Genomic DNA, 18,661 nt, shown 5'->3' on the forward strand with positions numbered 1-18,661 from the left:
GTATTTATTTTTTATGATATTTCTTATTTTAATATAAATAAACTCAACACATTTTCTGCTTACAGAAAAACAAATTTGCCTTTTTCTCTGCATCGCCACAACATTTATCAAAATTGTGACATTAATAGTGCAATAGTGTAACAACAAATTATTTTTCAGACTTGGTTTTAAGTAACAAAATAATAATAAATAAAAACAAATAACAAACCCTAATAGGGTTAAATGCAATAAAGGACACTCTAACGGATTAGAATTGTTAAATGAGTTTAAACTACTTTTTTAGATTTCTGTTTCCAGTCACACCCAGGGTGTTAAGTATGTGTCGCTTTGAGATTTAATGAGATAAGGTGAAGCATAAAGCTGAATATGGGAGATTCTAGAAGATTTAAAGTGTTTGTTACACGGGTGTCACCATGGGTTCTTATGGGTTAAAGCAGAGACACAGGAACAAATTAAACTTATTGTGTCACATGTAGCTCTGTGCATCCTGTCCTTGTACCTCACCCTTTTGTCCAGCAGGTGGCGACATCCTGTGGTGATCTATGCCAAGTCTGAATTCTCAAATCTAATCTGTTGTTTTGATCGTTTCTTGATAAAAGTAACCAATATAATGGCTTTCATAACTGCCCCAAAATAAGTAGGATCGGACTGGTTTTCATAATGTGCAGATAAAAACACTCTGCCACATTCAGATTTGAGGAAACTGAAACCTGGAAAATACCTCGGCTAGTGATTTGTAGAGGCTGAAGACAGACTGTTCACATTTTAGGGGATTAACCTTTCTAAAGTTTTTACCAAACATTACTTTAGTAAATTACATTTACTAAATTGAGTTACACTCATACTTAATATGAGTGTAACTTAAACATACTTAAAAGCCATTTGTCATTTCACTTGCATTTTCCATACTACTTTTGAGATATTTAGATATTCTGGAGGACATGAAGTATTGTTTTCAACATACATATACATCTGATCATGTTTAGTGTTAAATTAATTTATGACAATTACATGTAAGCATTCTTTTTTTGTATATAAAAAATGTTAAGGTTACCAAATTAATGAACTGGTCATAAAAACTTAAAATGAATAAATAAAAGTGAATAAATAATATATAAATATAGTATGATACAAATACAATACTTAATACAAATAAAATGTATTATAGGATAAAAATGTCAAATTATGACATAATATTATAAAAAATAAACACCAGGTAATTTAACACAATTAAGCATCAATCATTATCACCTGATCACAGTGGTGGTAAGAGTACTTTTATGATACTTTTGTACTTCTTTTGTAGTACTTTTTGTACCTCAAGTAGGAAATCTGAATACACCACCTGCTACATAATAAGCATTATTTTTGAAATAATGAGAACTTTATTTTGATGATAATACCTTTGTAATTTTAAGTAAAATTTAAAATGCAGGATTATTAGTTATTTTAGACTGTGGTGTATCTACATCACATGAACACAAGATTTGAGTACTTTATGTTGAAAATATTTTTTATTTATTTATTTGTTATATTATTTATGATTTTATTTTATTTTAATAGTTTTGGAAAATGTATATTTATATTATATGTATTGACTTTTTAAAAATATATTTACATACATTTTATATTTCCAAGAGTTAATATAAAGACAGGAGACAAGCAAATGATAAATAATACTCCTTCTTTTAATTATATTTTTAATTATATTTTTTTTACAATACCTGCAAATAAACAAACAATTATAAATAAATAATATCATATCATATCATATCATAAATGATCATATCATATAATAATAAAATAAAATATTGGGTAACGCTTTATAATAAGGTCCTTAATAACCATTAATTAACAAGTAATAAGGCATTGTTCTCGCTTTAGATCCGGTAGTTGCAAAAAGCATAGTTAACTTATAGTTAACTTATAATAGATGAGCAATAAAGTATATTTTAAAATCAATAAGCAAACAAAATAAGATTAATAAAGGCATGGCAAAGACATAATGGGTGGGTCATGGGTGTTTGTAATGCCATTATTAACACTTATATAAGCTTATAAACACACAATAATGTTAATAAGCATCTTGTAAGGACTTACAAGGGCCTTATTACATGTTAATTAATGGTTATTACAAGGACCTTAATATAAAGCGTTACCAAATATTGTAATAATAGAATATTTTATCCACGTCTGCTCTCAGTTGTGTTTCTCATCAGGTGAAACCATCATAATAACATGTAGAAAGCTGGTGTGGGCGTGGCTTATCTGAGTGGGAGGAGCCTGTAATGAGGATTAGTTCGGGTTCACCTATGTGTGTGTATGTGTGCTGCAGACCAGGTTAAGTAGCTCGGTTACACGTATAACACCTCCGCGTACTGTTACGAAAGAAGGCGAATTATGGAGCTGTGACCAAACGCGACTGTGTTATTTCTTCCCGAGAGGACAAACTGAGTGTTTGTGGTTAAAACCTGCAGCTCGACGCTCCGCACCGTCCAACCGGAGGATCCGTCCGACGGTAAGAAAGCTCAAACACAAACTCCTGCTCTTCTTTACCGCTGCAGCTTTAGTTTACCTCTGACATTTTGACATGACAGACACATTTCTGCTGCTGTTGGACCATGTGTGTGTGTGTGTGTGTGTGTGTGTGTGTGTGTGTGTGTGTTTTCTTTGACAGTTGCGGAGTGTGTGATTGACATGTGCGGGTGGGCGGCAGGGTTGGGTTTCTACCAGGGCATTCAGAGGTCTCTGCTGGGTTTACTGGGGGATTCCCAGTACAAATGACGATTAGTTTTGAACCCTTGTAAAGTGGAAAAAAATACAGAAGAAAATAAAGCTTTATTTAAACACGTTTCCACATTAGAACAGGAGTGAGTATATATATATATATATATATATATATATATATATATATATATATATATATATATATATAAAACCGAAGATACTGAGAGATGCTATTTTTACAATGCTTAATTTATTTTTATTTTTATTTTGTTTTTGTTTTATTTATTTTATTTATTTTGTTATGTTTATGTATACATATAGAAAAAAATAATTAGATGCAAATAAGATGCAGGAGTAAAATAAATAATGGACAAAAAAGAAGAAAAAAGAAAACCCCCTCTAATTTATTAAAATGAAACGCCAGTAAGCTTAAATTTCTCTAAGTCTTGTATTAAATTGGACATATATGTACACATTTATTATTATTTGTAGTTTTAATTTATAGTTTAAAAAAATATTTAAAAAATAGTTTCTGCATGGTATTGGAGATGGCCGAGTTCTGGAGAATTTGGATATATGGATATTAAATGTACCTATTAATTAAGATTCACAAATTGGCAATCTGTTGAAATATTTTTATTTTTATTTTCATAATATTGTAAAATATATTTGGCTTCTAATACAATTGTGTGTGTTTTGTTTGTGTAAGAAATATATCTTTTATTCTCTCTCCAGAACTCACTCTGAGTGTTCCCAGTCAGTAAAGTGAACTAAGTGAAAACTCTGCTGTGTTTCCACTCTGCTTCCCTGTTGTGTGCTCACCATAGAGACAAAGTAGACCCACCCAATCTCTTAATCATAGCTCACATTTTCTTCAGCCAATAAACTCGTCCCCTCTAAATGGCATGTTTTCAAATATATCTGGTTTCATAATCTTGCAGAAACCTGCAGTGCCTGCAGCGTCATTCCTTGTAAAACAATACTGTATCCACGTGCAGTTGTTGTCAAAGTTATTTTACAGCCACATATAGAAGAAGATGAAGAAGAAGAAGGAGTGTAGCCTACCTGTCCTGATTCACCTTTCTCACAATGAGCTTTGAACTCACCTGATATCTATTGTGAGGCCGACAGAATGCCGCTGGTGTTGAGTTACCAGCAAACAGCTTTAATGATTAATGGCTCGCCATCTTGTGTGAGTGTCATTCCTTCACAGGTGTTCTCTTCCTCACCTCACTGTAAAACCTTTTACTGTAAAATTACAGTAAATTACTGGCAGCAGTTAGTTACTGTAAAATTTACAGTACCTCTACTGTTTTATAGAAATACAGGTCCATTTACTGACAAACTATACTACACAAAAATATTGTGACGTTTAAATGTTTAACCCTAAATTATGTTACAACTAATCCATTTAAATTCTATATTAGGTTTACTGGAAAAATAGCACATTGTGATTATTTCAGCCCAGAAAAAAAAACAAAAAAACTTTTCTTCTTTTAAAAAATAATGGCTTTATTTTCCTGGTTAACAGTTAATTCCTGTAAAAATAACATTTTGACCGTTGGAATGCCTGAATGCATGATAACTCCCACAATGCATTGTTTTCACAGCAATATACTGTACAATAATAATACAGCAAGTTACTGTTAGAAAAAGTCTTACAGTGCTGTTAAATCAATGTGATTCACAGTCACCTGGGAGTTTCTGTAGAGAAACATTGTGAAATGTGAAGGAGTAAAACTTTGCTGTTGTAAAAGTCTCTCTCTCTCTCTTTTGAGAAATAGAAGAGCTATTATTATTTAATCGATCTGATTTCTACCTCGGCTGCAGGGAGTTTTTTTCCCCTCGTTTGTTTGTGTGTTTGTAAGTTAGCAGGATATGTAGAAAGCTTTTTTAGGATGCCAAGTAACAATAATTTTAATAATAGCATTTAGATAGTTGGGTTTTCCCCCCAATTAAACACATACTGTGTCAGTAGTGTGGGATCATGGGAGTTGTTGTCTTTACCAGAATTGCTGTTGTTGCAGTTAGTTTCTCCCAGTTTGGATTCCCCTAGTGTGCATTGCTTAGGAGGTTTTTACAGTTTTATGCAAAGTTATCCACAGGGGTCTCCTCCTGTGGATAACAGACCTGATTAAAACTGGCAAAAAACATAAAATAAAGCAGTTTTATGTTAAAAATCAGTGATTCTGTCCGGACGTTTAGGAAAGGCTGCATATTTTGTTCAGCTTCTTTGTCTGATAACTTAATGACTAAAATCCTTCATACAGTTAAAATATCGTTAAAAAATCAAAATCTGAAAATAATATTGTATAAATGTGGCTTAAACCTGAATGAAAGCTTCTTGCAGATAACCCAAATTAAACTGACAATTAACATGATTAAAGTCACAGATTTCTCTGGGTTTGAAAATTGTTTTGGGGTAATGAAAGTGCATGGCTAAACAAAAAATCAAACAAAAAAAATATTTTTGGACATTTTAATAAATTAAGTTACATATTTTACATTTTAAAGCACACTGTAAAAAAAAAAGAACAATAGCAACAGATTGCACGCAATATTATTAATTAAATCTAACTACGTTACAAGTTGAGTTAATAACAACTTAACAGGAAGTGCCTGTCAATTAAAAACGGACTAATTCTATTGTGTTGGATTCATTCATAATTCTCTTGATTTAGAATTACATACACATAAAGATTATATTTAATGTGATCAAAATAAGTAGATTCCATCTCAAACATTTTTATATTAAAGTTACTTAAACAACTGCCTCAAAATCAAGGATGCATTTATATTTAATACATTTTATCAAATATATTAAGTAAAATGAAATGACTACAGAATAATTTATTACAGTGTACCTTTATTCTACTGTGGAATAAGATTTTAAAAAGCACTTAATCCTCAATTCAGAGGAGTTGGAACCAGAGAATAAAAAAATAAATAAGATGCTCGAAAAATGACTCATAACCATGCAATTGATGATCAAAATAGTACATTTTCACAAGTGATTGCCTCTTATAACTATTTTCCTGTTGTTATATAAAAAGGTTGTTTTGTAGCCAGTGGATGGGAGCCCAGCTGTCTTAGAGATGATTTGGTTTTCATCACGTGGCCTGTATGTAGTTTTGTTTTTAACATGGTCACTTTCACATCCAGCGCCTCCTCCAACAAACAACCATGACTACCACGTGACTGAAACTTCACACTTTGATCACATGATAACAACTGAAACCTTCATCTCTCTTGTCAATTTTTTTGTGCTTTATTTTGAGAACAAGTGTCCTCCACAAGAGTCTGCATGCCGTCATCTTAAAAAGTCTCTTACAAGCCCGGAGGCAAACTGTCCCTACCAGTGGCTCTGTTGGGACTCTGAGCCGGGCTGGCAGTGGCGCTTCTAGACCAGTTTTACTGTGGGGGCCAAGGAGGGGCCAGTGTTTAATCAGAGGGGCACATTAGCACATGAAAAAATGGCAAAGATGATATTTAAGCATTCAAAACCTTTATTTTAGCTTATTTAAACATTTCATTTAAGTATATTTGGAAGATACAAATACATTTTTTTTTTTGATAAATCTTTATTGTCCCTGAGGGGCAATTTGTTCTGCATTCAGTAGTTAAAAATGTCACACAACAAACAAATAATCATAATAAATACAAAACTCAGAACTTAAAAACATTAAAGCATAAAAGCATATGGGAGACATCATGGAATATAATCATTTACATTGCTTAAGAAAGACAAAGCTACTACCCTAGTTTATTTAGGAAGCCAACAGCTGAGGGAACAAATTATTTTAGATATCAGTTTGTTTTGACCCTCTTCCTGTAAGTATATCTCCTTCCTAGTGGCACATTGATTTAAACAATGACACTCACCAACAATAACAGTTTTTTTTGTATGACAATGATATTTCTCATTTAATCATTTGCAGTACAGTGAGAATGATCTTTTTATATATATACAGTACAGGCCAAAAGTTTGGACACACCTTCTCATTCAATGCGTTTTTCTTTATTTTCATGACTATTTACATTGTCGATTCTCACTGAAGGCATCAAAACTATGAATGAACACATATGGAATTATGTACTTAACAAAAAAAGTGTGAAATAACTGAAAACATGTCTTGTATTTTAGATTCCTCAAAGTAGCCACCCTTTGTTTACTAGAATATAAGACATGTTTTCAGTTATTTCACACTTTTTTGTTAAGTACATAATTCCACATGTGTTCATTAATAGTTTTGATGAATTTACAATGTCAATAGTCATGAAAATAAAGGATATTGGACAGTTCAACTGTTATACAATGTACATATTCTGGGTTCCTTTCGTCTACAATGAGATATTGTTTGAAAAAGGTTAGAATTGTTCATCGTTATAAATTGATCATCTTATTATTAATTTGACACAGGGGCCACAGCAGGGGCCAAAGGCTTCTTCACAGGGGCAGTGGCCCCTGGAGGCCCCTGTGTAGAACCGCCACTGGCTCTCAGAGGGAAGCATGTAAATAAATATATCGGCGTTTCTTAGCAGAATGACCACTTGAAAGGTATTTTTAACTGTCACTGTAAAGGATGTGAAATTATGAGGTTTCATGATTGCAGGGAAGCAGTTTTGGAATAATTGTGTAGTTGTTTTTAGCAAAGCTGCACTTTTTTTAGGAGTGTTTTCTAGAGCGATAATTCTGATGCTGTCTAAATTTGTACCATCTGATCTCTGTTGTTCATAATTGGCTACATGCTGCTGCTACAGCTCCGCCTTGCAACCCGTTCCACTCCAGAGACGACAGGAGAAATGTGAATTAATTTCCCCATCTTTCAAACATGAGTAGGTTAGCAGGAATGCAAGTGAAGTTTAAGCCTCCTGGTTGAGGAATGAGAGGAATGTGTGGCTAATCTGTCATCTGTTTGATTACTCCTGATGTTAAGAGAGGACACACATCTCATTTAGTGGCTAACATCAGTGTTTTTAGACCTGCAGCCAACATATTCACACACAGGATATCCTTCTGAGCATGCCAGGCTGTGAATAATGGTCATACAAATGTGATTAGATGTATACGTTCAGGTCACAAGTTTGTGATTTACTTCCCCTTGCTTGTTGCTGCCTTTACTGCACACAGTGTTAATGATTGTTTCAAATGTTTTTGAATTAGAATAGCATTCCTCCACTTTAAAATTCTGAGCAACAGAAAGTTAACTAGGGCTAGGTGATTTAAAAAAATATTTACATTTTGGCATTAGACTATTTGAAACCAATATAATCAAGATAAAAATGATTATTTTTTTCATTCCATTTACCATTTTCACTTTAGAGTTACTAACTGAAATATTTAGAATAATGTTTACTGACATGTTGAATATACGTTTATATATAAAATCTTTATATATTTTAGAGTTTTGGCAGAGCACCACAACATATTTAATCTTATTTATTTTTGGTCTAATTTACTTTTATTAATGATTTATTATTGTGATTTATCTAATTGAAAAAACCTTTATATTGATATTATATTATTTTATTTATTTATTCATAATTCCTGCCATAAGCATGCAACCCAGTTTACTAGTTTTTATTGTAATTATTTTTAAAATAGTGCCATAGCACTGTTGTTTTTGTAAGTTAATCAGTTCATATAGTGAATTTTTGGCAGAACTTTTTAGTTTTTATTATTATTATTATTATTTTTTTTTTACAACTTTAAGGCCAAACCTGCAGGTGTGTGTGTGTGTGTGTGTGTGTGTGTGTGTTAACCTGTTTTCAGACACAGCCAGCCCAAAAAAACGGTATTTTTTTGTTTCTCTGTTGCCATTGAGACGCCGAGTGTTAACAAGGACTTTTTTTTTTAAAGATTACACAGCCAGCTCAGCTTTGTCCCGTGTTTGAGATTACCCCCCCCCCCCGTCCTGCCCTGACTCTGACCCTGACAAGCTTCAGACACCAAAGCTGTGTGGTGACTGGCAGGACTTCTTATCGACTCAGCCTGTAGTAAAGTGTCATCATCACCTTTTATTACCTTTTTCATTAAGATAATACATTGAACTTTGGGAAATGCTAGGCATTGCTTCAGTATTTGTATAGTATTGTATAATTAACACAGATTGCACTGTTTTAATCGAAGCATTGGTACTTTTGACTTCCTTTGGACCAATTCCGAGCTTGGCTTCCATTAATCCAGTAATTGCTTGTTTTCCAACCTATTTTAATTTTTCGGGTCTTAATCTGCAGTGAAAATAATTTCCTCTGAACTGCATGCCTCAGTGCTGCAACGAAATGTTTTATACGTTTTTTGATAGTGTCTTTATACATGCAAATCTATTGAAAGGATCTAGAGAAGAATTTCCCACATGTGCCTTGAACATTGAAATCTTCCAGGACACATAAACCTTGGAGAGAGTCAGGCTGACTGTTTAAGCTTATGACGCTCATATTTTAGCTCCATATGAAGACATACAGACATCAGATTGATCTAATCAGTTAAAGTACACATTGGCCCATTTGTTGGCTTGTCTGTTTTCCAGCCTAGTACAAAAAATGACCCTCTTTCCCCAAAAAACTCTTGAGGCATCTTTAAAAAAGCTTCTCTTTACAATGAAAAGAATGGAGATTGGAACTGAATCCGGTTGAACCACTTCTGTTTTTGAAGAATGACCTGGAATAAAGGTGCACATTGTGTTTATGAAGCCTACAGCCAGTCACAGACATAAAGCAACACATGATGTCATCATTGTTATCATTAGTGTGCGTACTACTTGTACAAAAAGCGACCAGCATATACATTAGTTTGCATCTATTTTGACTTGAAAATTTGTAAGAAAAAAAAAACCTCACATTGTAGAAATGGACTGGCACTTGAAGGCTAAAGAAAACATGTTCAACTGGATTTGTTTTAAAGGTGATGAAAGATATTATAACAGTGAAAACAGAACTGGGAAAAGAAAAAGTAGGTTTTCTAGTTATCCACACCCAAGTAAATATTTGACACAGATGAGCCTGACAGGCAGTTTGGTATATGCACTGTGTTAAAAGCAAACTTTTTGAGTTTCACACTGTATCTTTTTCAAAAGGATCTTTTCATCCAGTGGGCTAATTACATGAGTGCAGCGCCGCAGCTTGCTCTCTTCATCTCTCTGATAAACATCTCTGCAGCTCACAGACATGCTGTATCTTCTGTTCCACATGCAAACATGGCTTTTTCCTTTTTTTATCAGCGAGTGAGACGTGATGCAAACGAGCTATAGAGGAAGCAGCAGGAGCAGAGATAGGATATACCCGCACTAAACACATTCTTATCACTGACAGCCGTCTATTGTAGTGCGGGGATGGGCTGAATACCAACATGAAAGTAGGAATGATGTCACCAGCCCACATTGTGTACATACAATGTGGTAATTTAGCCTGAGAGGGGCAGAAAAAAACACAGAGGAAGAAATGTGTTGTGACCTGTTGTTGTTTAAGTATCAGAAAGCATTTGAAACATTCAGGTTATATGATTTGTGGAAGGTTATTGTGATACGAGGAAAATGTGCATTCTACAATTACAAACATGTTGGGTCTTTAAGGTCAGTTTTAATATTGGATGCATGGGTAGTTGACTAGTTTTCTATCCTCTCTTGGCCTAATTTACACTAACTTTTTATGTTATTACTGCACACATTTTTTAGAAACGCATATCTTTATTGATTTTTAAACTTTTGCTGCTGTCAAAGGAAATGCATGAGGAAATTCTCCTACTTCTTCTACTAAATAAACCACATTAAATGGTTAATATCACAGTACATTGCTTGCATACTCTGAATTAAAGCTAATGCATTTACACATTACCATCATTACACAGTCGTGTTTCTGCAGACCTGACGTTCAATGTTTACACAATTCTGACATTTATTTGCTGTTCTCCAACAAAAATAGGGATGTTCTCAGTTAAAAGCGCATATCTTTATTGATTTTTGAACTTCAGTTCGTACAAAAATATTCTGTTACATCTTTCAACTCTTTAAAAAACTTCCCTCCCTCCCTCCCTCCAACCCTGAACTTGGAGCCAACCGTTTATAAGAGCAATGATACTTTGATCCTTTTGAAATAAAAAACACAAAAAGCCATTGCACACATTTAAATTGCATATTGACTTATGCTGAGGCCTGACCCTCCCTCGTTTCCCAGCGGAGCCTCATCTGACCCAGCTGTCTTCAGTCCAGGATCAGCAGCAGCAGCTCCTCTCTGCTCTGATCTGAACTAATCAGCTTTCCTTGACTCACTTCCGCCCCGTCAGGTTGACCCCTCCCCCACCTGCCACCACCTCCACTTCTCTCATGTTCAATAGGATTGGCCAGCAGCACTCTGAAACGGGCTCACCAGCTAACTAGTCGTCTAGCACATATGCTATGTGTGTCTGTCTCAGGCTATGAATTAACAAAGTGGGCAAATGCCAACTTCAATAAATAAAACTTGAATATAGAGGTGTGTGTGTGTGTGTGTGTGTGTGTGGGGGGGGGGGGGGGTGTCGATAGTATCGCAGTATTTTGCATGGCAATATTATTTATTATATCGATTAATGGCCTGCAAGTATTGATATATAGCATTCCGACGGCTGGCAGGCCGTCAGTTTTTTCGCAGTTTTTTTTTTTTTTAGTGGGCTCACTTTTAGAAATTTACTGGAGATACTGGTATCCTATGAAACTAGAAGATCTAAGGAATCTATATCGTGTCGAGAACTTTTTTAAAATCTTTCATTAAAAAAAATTCAGAGCAGTGAAGCTTAAAGTTGAGGATAGTGAGAAAATGCTGCAGTTGTTGTCGTCCATACATGTTTGATATCAGTTAAGTTCAATTTGACTGAATACTTTGTTTGACTCTAATTGTGGAGAAATAAAAAGACTGAATTGAGAGGAATAGACTGATAATTTTTTCTTATTTGACAAAACAATTCTTGATTGGATTTAATTTTGTGGACACAAAATGCAGTTATCCTGTTAATTGCAATATATTGAATCGCAATACTCACCAAATGCTTAAAATCCCAATAATATCGTATCATGGGGCCTCTGCTGATTCACACCTCTACTTGCATACAAGGACTGGTTGCATGCAGGTCCATGTGGAGAGCAAAAGTGGTGGAACACTTTGGCTGAAATGCATTTTCCAAACAAATCAGCTATCGTCTGACAATGTTTTTTTTTTTTACACAATGTACACAGGCTGAATAATTGTCTGAGAATGGACTAAATTTGATTGTTTTTAGGCCAAAAAACCCTGACATAAATTATTTTAAATTGAAAAAGAAATCGGCCTTTTTAATAAGAATTATCAACCTGACACTGGATCATGATGTAGGGCAGTGATTCCCAAAAGGGGGGCCCGACCCACCCAGGGGGGCGCCAAAGATCCATGGGGGGTCGCAAAGCCCTCTTGATTTTAAGGGATGTAATAAATCTAATGTTTTAAATATAGATGAGTCAGCATTGAATTCATTAGTTGGACAAAAACAACTAAATAAGGGCTACATTAAATGTTTATTCACTTATTTAAATAGAAAAATCACAATAGAAAAGTAAGAATAAAGGCTATATTGCGAGAATAAGGACATGTGTAACATCCCTCCTGCAGTATACACAGGTATCTTCACCTAGCGGTAACTTCACCTAGCGGTAACCTCACCTAACAACAGAAACACAGAGCTAAAGGAAAAATGGCGAAGCGTCAGGAAGACAAAAATGCTGAATATCTCAAAAGAAAAAGAGAGGGTACCAGAGAGGTTTCTTGGACCACCCACCAAGTTACAAAACGGAAAAAAACATGGAGTTATCTCCTGCAGCCCTCCAGTGTTATCCAAGGTTACATCTCATTACCTGGGTGATGAAGTAAAGTCAATACATTCATAATGTACAGGACATTCATTGCCTCGTGCATACACAGGTGAGGGATGAAGCAGGATATTTCTCCTCTTTCTGCACTGAACAGCCCCTCTTTTCTCTGCAGACTGAACTCTTTCAGGAGAGTTGCAGCATGTGAGGCTGGCCACATATCTCTGATCTTAACAACGGGGAATAAGGGCTGTTTATCCTCCCTTATCTAATTATTTTATTGAGCTCAGTTTTATTGCAGTATTTTTCCATCCAGGTGTTTGGTGCTGCTGTTACCTCCTCTTCACCTGCTCCTCTGTGTGTTTGAACATGCTTATTTATTTATTTTTTTCAACTCTCTTTATTCATTTTCTCATTTTGAACATAAAACATAACAGTCACACATCCACGATACACATTTACACGTACACAATCACATATAAGTGTCGTTTAAATTATATAAACTAATATATTTCAGTATGACAAAAACAGATAAAGGGGATTACTTTAAGAAACAAGATTGTACTTATATATATTAATATACCCAGACATATATACGTTCGGGACAAAAAAATAAAAAACAAAGACAGAAATTTAAATAAAAGTTCTTTCCTTCTAGTGGGGGTTAAGAGCACTTCTAAAACTTGCCAGACTATGCACTGTAAAAAAAGAAAAGTTGGGGCGAAGTCAAAATTTCAAGGCAACAAACTTCTATAAAATTTTAAGTTGGACAATTAAACTAACTTTGCTCAACTCTGAATTCAGATTTTTGTCAACTCAAATGTAAGTTGTACTAACTTATAATTTTACATTGCAATAACTTCTTATCCTTACTTCTGCTAACTTCTGCAATGTGCTGAATTGGCACGATTGTAACGCCGCTATGAAATGTCAGCTAATGTAGCGACCACAATTTTGAGTTAGCATTGATACGCTAACGGCTACTCTTGTAGCTGTAACAAGCAGCGCCGCTAGCATCAGTTAGCCGCTAGCATCAGTTAGCCGGTAGCTTTTGCTTATGACCGAATTTCACCGATTTCCCGCATTTCACAACAAAGGAATAAGAGTTATCAGAACTATTGTCCCTTGTTGTGAACCCCAACTTAAAGATATAAGTAACAACAACTCACAAACTTGTTTTTGAGCAGACAACTGGCTTCCTTTGTTGTGCTAACTTACATTATTTATTGCCCTAAATGTCAGTAATTTATATTTCCAAGTTTTACCAACTTAAATCACCGTTTTAGGCAAAAAAATACAAGTTGGCTTTTTTTGCAGTGTGTGTTGTGGTTAAAGTGATCAATAAACGGCTGCCAAATTCTATAGAACTTTCCCTCTTGATTTTTCAGTAAGAATCTGATTTTCTCCCGCTCTAAATGTCAGTTTGATCATGCTTATGAAGCTCCTCTCGGGATCACTGAGCGGTATGGTAGGATAAGGCAGTTTTCTGAAACCAGTTTGGAGATGAATGCAACTGTGGCCAACACCCTGTTAGCCTTCATGTGCATGAGAAAATTCACAGACCTGCAGCATGGGGCAACAATATCTGCTTACATAATCACAGCCTTATCTCGCATGTCATTAGTCAGCACCTGTTGGGCTTGTGGTGTGTTGTTTAGAAACAGATTAGGACATGGTTTGACCATAGCAAAACTATATCCACATTTCTATGAAAAATATCCTTAAAATCTTCTATCTGCTTCTTTTCATAGTACGTCCAAACTTTTAAACTTTTGCCGCTGTCAAAGGAAATGCATGAGGAAATTCTCCTACTTCTTCTACTAAATAAACCACATTAAATGGTTAATGTCACAGTCCATTGCTTGCATACTCTGAATTAAAGCTAATGCATTTACACATTACCATCATTACACAGTCGTGTTTCTGCAGACCTGACGCTCAATATTTACACAATTCTGACATTTATTTGCTGTTCTCCAACAAAAAATAGGGATGTTCTCAGTTAAAAGGGTGCAATTAGGTGAATTATTTAAAAAGATTAAAATAAATGTTTGTTTCTTGGTATTTTACAGTTTATAAATCACAAAATCAACATGTGAACAAATTCCAGGATAATTCCCATCCCTCCCCTGCTCGACAACGTATCCCACAAACCCACAGCATCCTGCAATAAAAAGAAAAAAGGAAAAACAAATCAATGCATAACAGACATACAACAACCTTGTTTAGATGGACACACAACCCCCCCCCCCCAAAAAAAACCCATTTTTGACAATAATTAGATGCCCTATATCTGTCCCTCCTAAAGATAAAACGTCCAAAACAGCGGTCATTGAAGCAAATAACAAAGAGACACGGATAAGAAAATGTAACCTCCTTTCTGCTTCCTGCTGTGTGTTGATTGGACGAGGATGAAGATAGTGAAGACTATAAATTACCAGAGCAGGCAGTGACTTCACCTGTAGCCCTTAAATATTTCATCAGCTTCTATCACTTTAATGGGCCTGTCTGTCACTGGGTTGGCTGCCATCGGGGTGCTGTAAATTATATAATAAGGTTGCTTCAGGGGACTTTTTTGTTTTGTTTTGTCTGCTGCAGGTTTCAGTATCCAGCAACCAAAACACCTCACTTGGGTCAAAAGTTTAGAAAATAAATGACTTTTCATTAATCCAGCCTCTGAGATTTAGGTTTAAAACTCCTGTTTAGCAGGAAAGATGATCTTTATTCTAAGTAAAGGGTGTGTCTTTCTGCCTCGGAGCTATTTGTCCGGACCACGCCTGTGTGTTTGAAAGCCTCTGGGATGGCAGACAGCTGACAATACCAGAAACCAGATCAGAAAAACTGACTGAACCCCTCGAGGCAAGCATTTTTTTTTACACTGTGTTTGCTCCTCTCAGCCTCGGGCTTTATCTCCCCTTTTGATTTTTGTGAAAAACACCACAGCCAAGCCCATGTTCGCACTTTGTCATCATGTTTACCTTGGGAGTGAGGAGACGATGGAGGGCCTGTGGCTCTTTGTGCAACAACAACTTTAACTGTAAAACCATTCCCACCAAACAGATGACATTCCTTATTTCCAGCTGGATCTCAGTAGTGATAATAAATAATGACAATGCAGGGAAGGAATGACATATTTCAGCAAAAATGTATTATTTATAATGGCTCCTGGCTGTAGAGTAATGTTTTGTTCATAAGGGCGTCTTCTGTTCTAGTTTGACTGTAGTAGTTCCTGCAAGGACCACAAACTGTAAAGAAACCAGGCAAAACTTGGAGTAATGGTGCATTGTGTCTGGTCATTTTTTATGGGGAAAAAAGGAAATTGATTTTTTTCATTTTTTTTATACCTTTTATTGTTTTAATGTTATTTTATTGTTCAGAGTTGAGCGTTTATGTTTTTTTTTTAAATATTTTAATTGTAGATCAGCGTCAATAAAAGATTTTAAAGACGTTTTTCCACAGCTGTTATCCACATTTTTTTATTTTTTTTATTTTTTTAACCGGTACATTATAACGAAGAGCCAGAAAAAAAGAGACAACAAAGAGGGAGAGAAAATAAATAATAATAATAAATAAATTAATAATAAATAATAATAATAATAATAATAATAATAATAATTAATTAGTAGGTAAAAATAAATAGGTGCATAAATAAAAAAAGAGAAATAAATAAGATAAATGTATAGTAATATTAGTGAGGCGAAAGAGAAGAGAAAGAAAGAAATTAATATTAGTAATTATAACAATAGATAAATAAATACAGAATGCCCAGGGTGCTCACTAAAAAAATTGATAAGATAAATAAAAATTGGATGCATCAAATCGATTCAGTTGTGGTCCAGAGAGGTGAGGATGTTTATGTGATAATAGGTTGCCATCTTTTATAAAAATTGGCTGCTGAGCCTCTTAAGAAGAGCGTTTATGTTTAAATGTGGGCATTACTTTCAGACCGCATCACTCAGAGACCCGGAGGAATAAATGCTCCTCTGTTAAATGTTCCAATGAGGGCGTTGAATAGGAAGAAATACGTCAAAATCATGTCACCTTACAGGGAAAAAAGCCAGTAAAAGAAGTTTAAATCTGTCCGTGTGACTGAATACTTGGCTTGTAAGACCTTCAATCACGGCTCAACATCAAAGAATAAATCAAAGAGTGAAAAACAAGTCAAAAGAGAAGGAATATAATCAGTGCATCAAAGCTTATACTTGAGTTAAATTGCATAGCAACAATGACAGTCCTATTATATAATGTACTTTCTCTAATTGTGTGTTAGACGCAAGTATCTTTCGCCTGGATTTGATTTGTGATGATGCAGCGTTGCTCCAGTGAGTCGGTGTGCCAACATTTGCCACATTCAGTCCTTTTATGTTAAACACAATTATATTTAATAGAAGCCAGACTAATATGGTAATTTTTTTTTTGAGACTGACTAAAAAGGATCCCTCATCTGCATTGAGGGGAATCTCAGGCTGATTTTGTCTGTTGATTGTGTGTCTGGCTGAGGAAACGAGGAAGCGACAAATATGTATAATTATCAAATTGCCATAATTGGATAATTGGAAAAATTAGGCGACTCCAGCGAGGCTTGTGTTGCAATGAGGCTGCTCAGCCGGCAGTTTGAGGCTGTAAACAGACAAATACACACACACACACACACACACACACACACACACAGTAATAAGATATGACTTTATTCATCTCCCAGTGAGGAAATTTAGTCGTCACAGCAGCTCAAGATACAGACACATAGATATAATAAACAGAATACAGATTATAAATAACACACATACATACATTATATACACCTTACATACATAATATATATATTTTTTCATTTGCTTGTTTTCCTGAGAGAACTTAAATACATGCAGAGGATATACATATAATATATGGTACAAGTGGTATGGTATACATTATAATAATATAGAAAAATATATAGGAGGACTAATATGAACAGTGTTGTATTATGCGCACGCACGCACACGCACACACACACACACACACACACACACACACACACACACACACTCACACACAAAGCTACGTTCTCAGCCTTCAGAGCTCAAAACCAGACTCGAGTCACACACACAAATGCAGAAAAGATGTATTTTTAACAGCCTATATTTTAACATGTGCTCGGCTTGTCTCATTTCTGGCTCTACTGTATTTCGAGCAAGTAGAGCAGTGTCTTCTGGGTAACTGTGGGCTCACCCTCTGTGTGACTCCATGCCAGCAGGTACTGTAAATGAGAGCACTATGTAGGTCATGACTTTCACTCAAAGGACTTCACTAGATTAGCTGGAATAAGCGCATTTTATTCTTTGTTGTGGTGGTATTTCTCATTGGATTGCTGAGAGTATTATACGATGTTGGTAGTCCCTCTCAGTTGTGGTTTAACCCTTTATCAGGCAAAGAACTATATTTGGTAACCTCAGGTAATATTTCGAGAAAAAAGTTGCAAATTTACTAGATTAAAGTGGCAAATCTACAAGAAAAAAAGTCGCAGATTTAAGAGATTTAAAGTGGCAAATCTGTGTGAAAAAAGTCACAGATTTATGAAAAAATGTGGGAAAAAAGCTACTTTTTTCTCGCAGATTCACCACTTAAAATCTCATAAATCTGCACATTTTTTTCTCGTAGATTTGTCACTTTAATCTCGTAAACTTTTTTCTCAAAATATTATTTTCATATGTTTTTTTTAACACATTCTGGCTGTATGTAATATCTTCCAATATTCTCTAGGGTTCGAATTTGGAATTTGCAAGTATTTCAATGAGTGCCCTATTAAGGGTTAAAGTGATGAATCTGGGAGAAAAAAAAGTTGCTTTTTCCCACTTTTTTCTCGTAAATCTGCGGCTTTTTTCACACAGATTTGCCACTTTAAATCTCTTAAATCTGCTACTTTTTTTCTTGTAGATTTGCCACTTTAATCTAGTAAATTTGCAACTTTTTTCTCGAAATATTACCTGAAGTTACCAAATATAGTTCTTTGCCCGATAAAGGGTTAATGTGTTGGTGAATCCAAGTCATGACCCATTTGGCTCATAGTTCAAGACAGACTTCTTCTGTACCAAATGGAGCACATCTAACAGGGTTAGGGCATTTGTTGTTGCCATGTATTGTTG

At 34.9% G+C, this 18,661-nt stretch overlaps 1 protein-coding gene across 1 annotated transcript in view; it reads left to right on the forward strand.

Moving 5' to 3' along the window:
- The first annotated feature begins 2,268 nt into the window (after positions 1-2,268).
- fhip1aa (FHF complex subunit HOOK interacting protein 1Aa) overlaps positions 2,269-18,661 on the forward strand; it is a 46,835-nt gene continuing 30,442 nt past the window's right edge. Inside the window, exon 1 of the mRNA XM_059342436.1 lies at positions 2,269-2,518. The gene's annotated coding sequence lies outside the window, so the exon portion shown is untranslated. The remainder of the gene's footprint in view (positions 2,519-18,661) is intronic.

The sequence above is a fragment of the Centropristis striata genome, chromosome 1 (genome assembly GCF_030273125.1).
Source record: "Centropristis striata isolate RG_2023a ecotype Rhode Island chromosome 1, C.striata_1.0, whole genome shotgun sequence".
Taxonomy (NCBI): Eukaryota; Metazoa; Chordata; class Actinopteri; order Perciformes; family Serranidae; genus Centropristis; species Centropristis striata.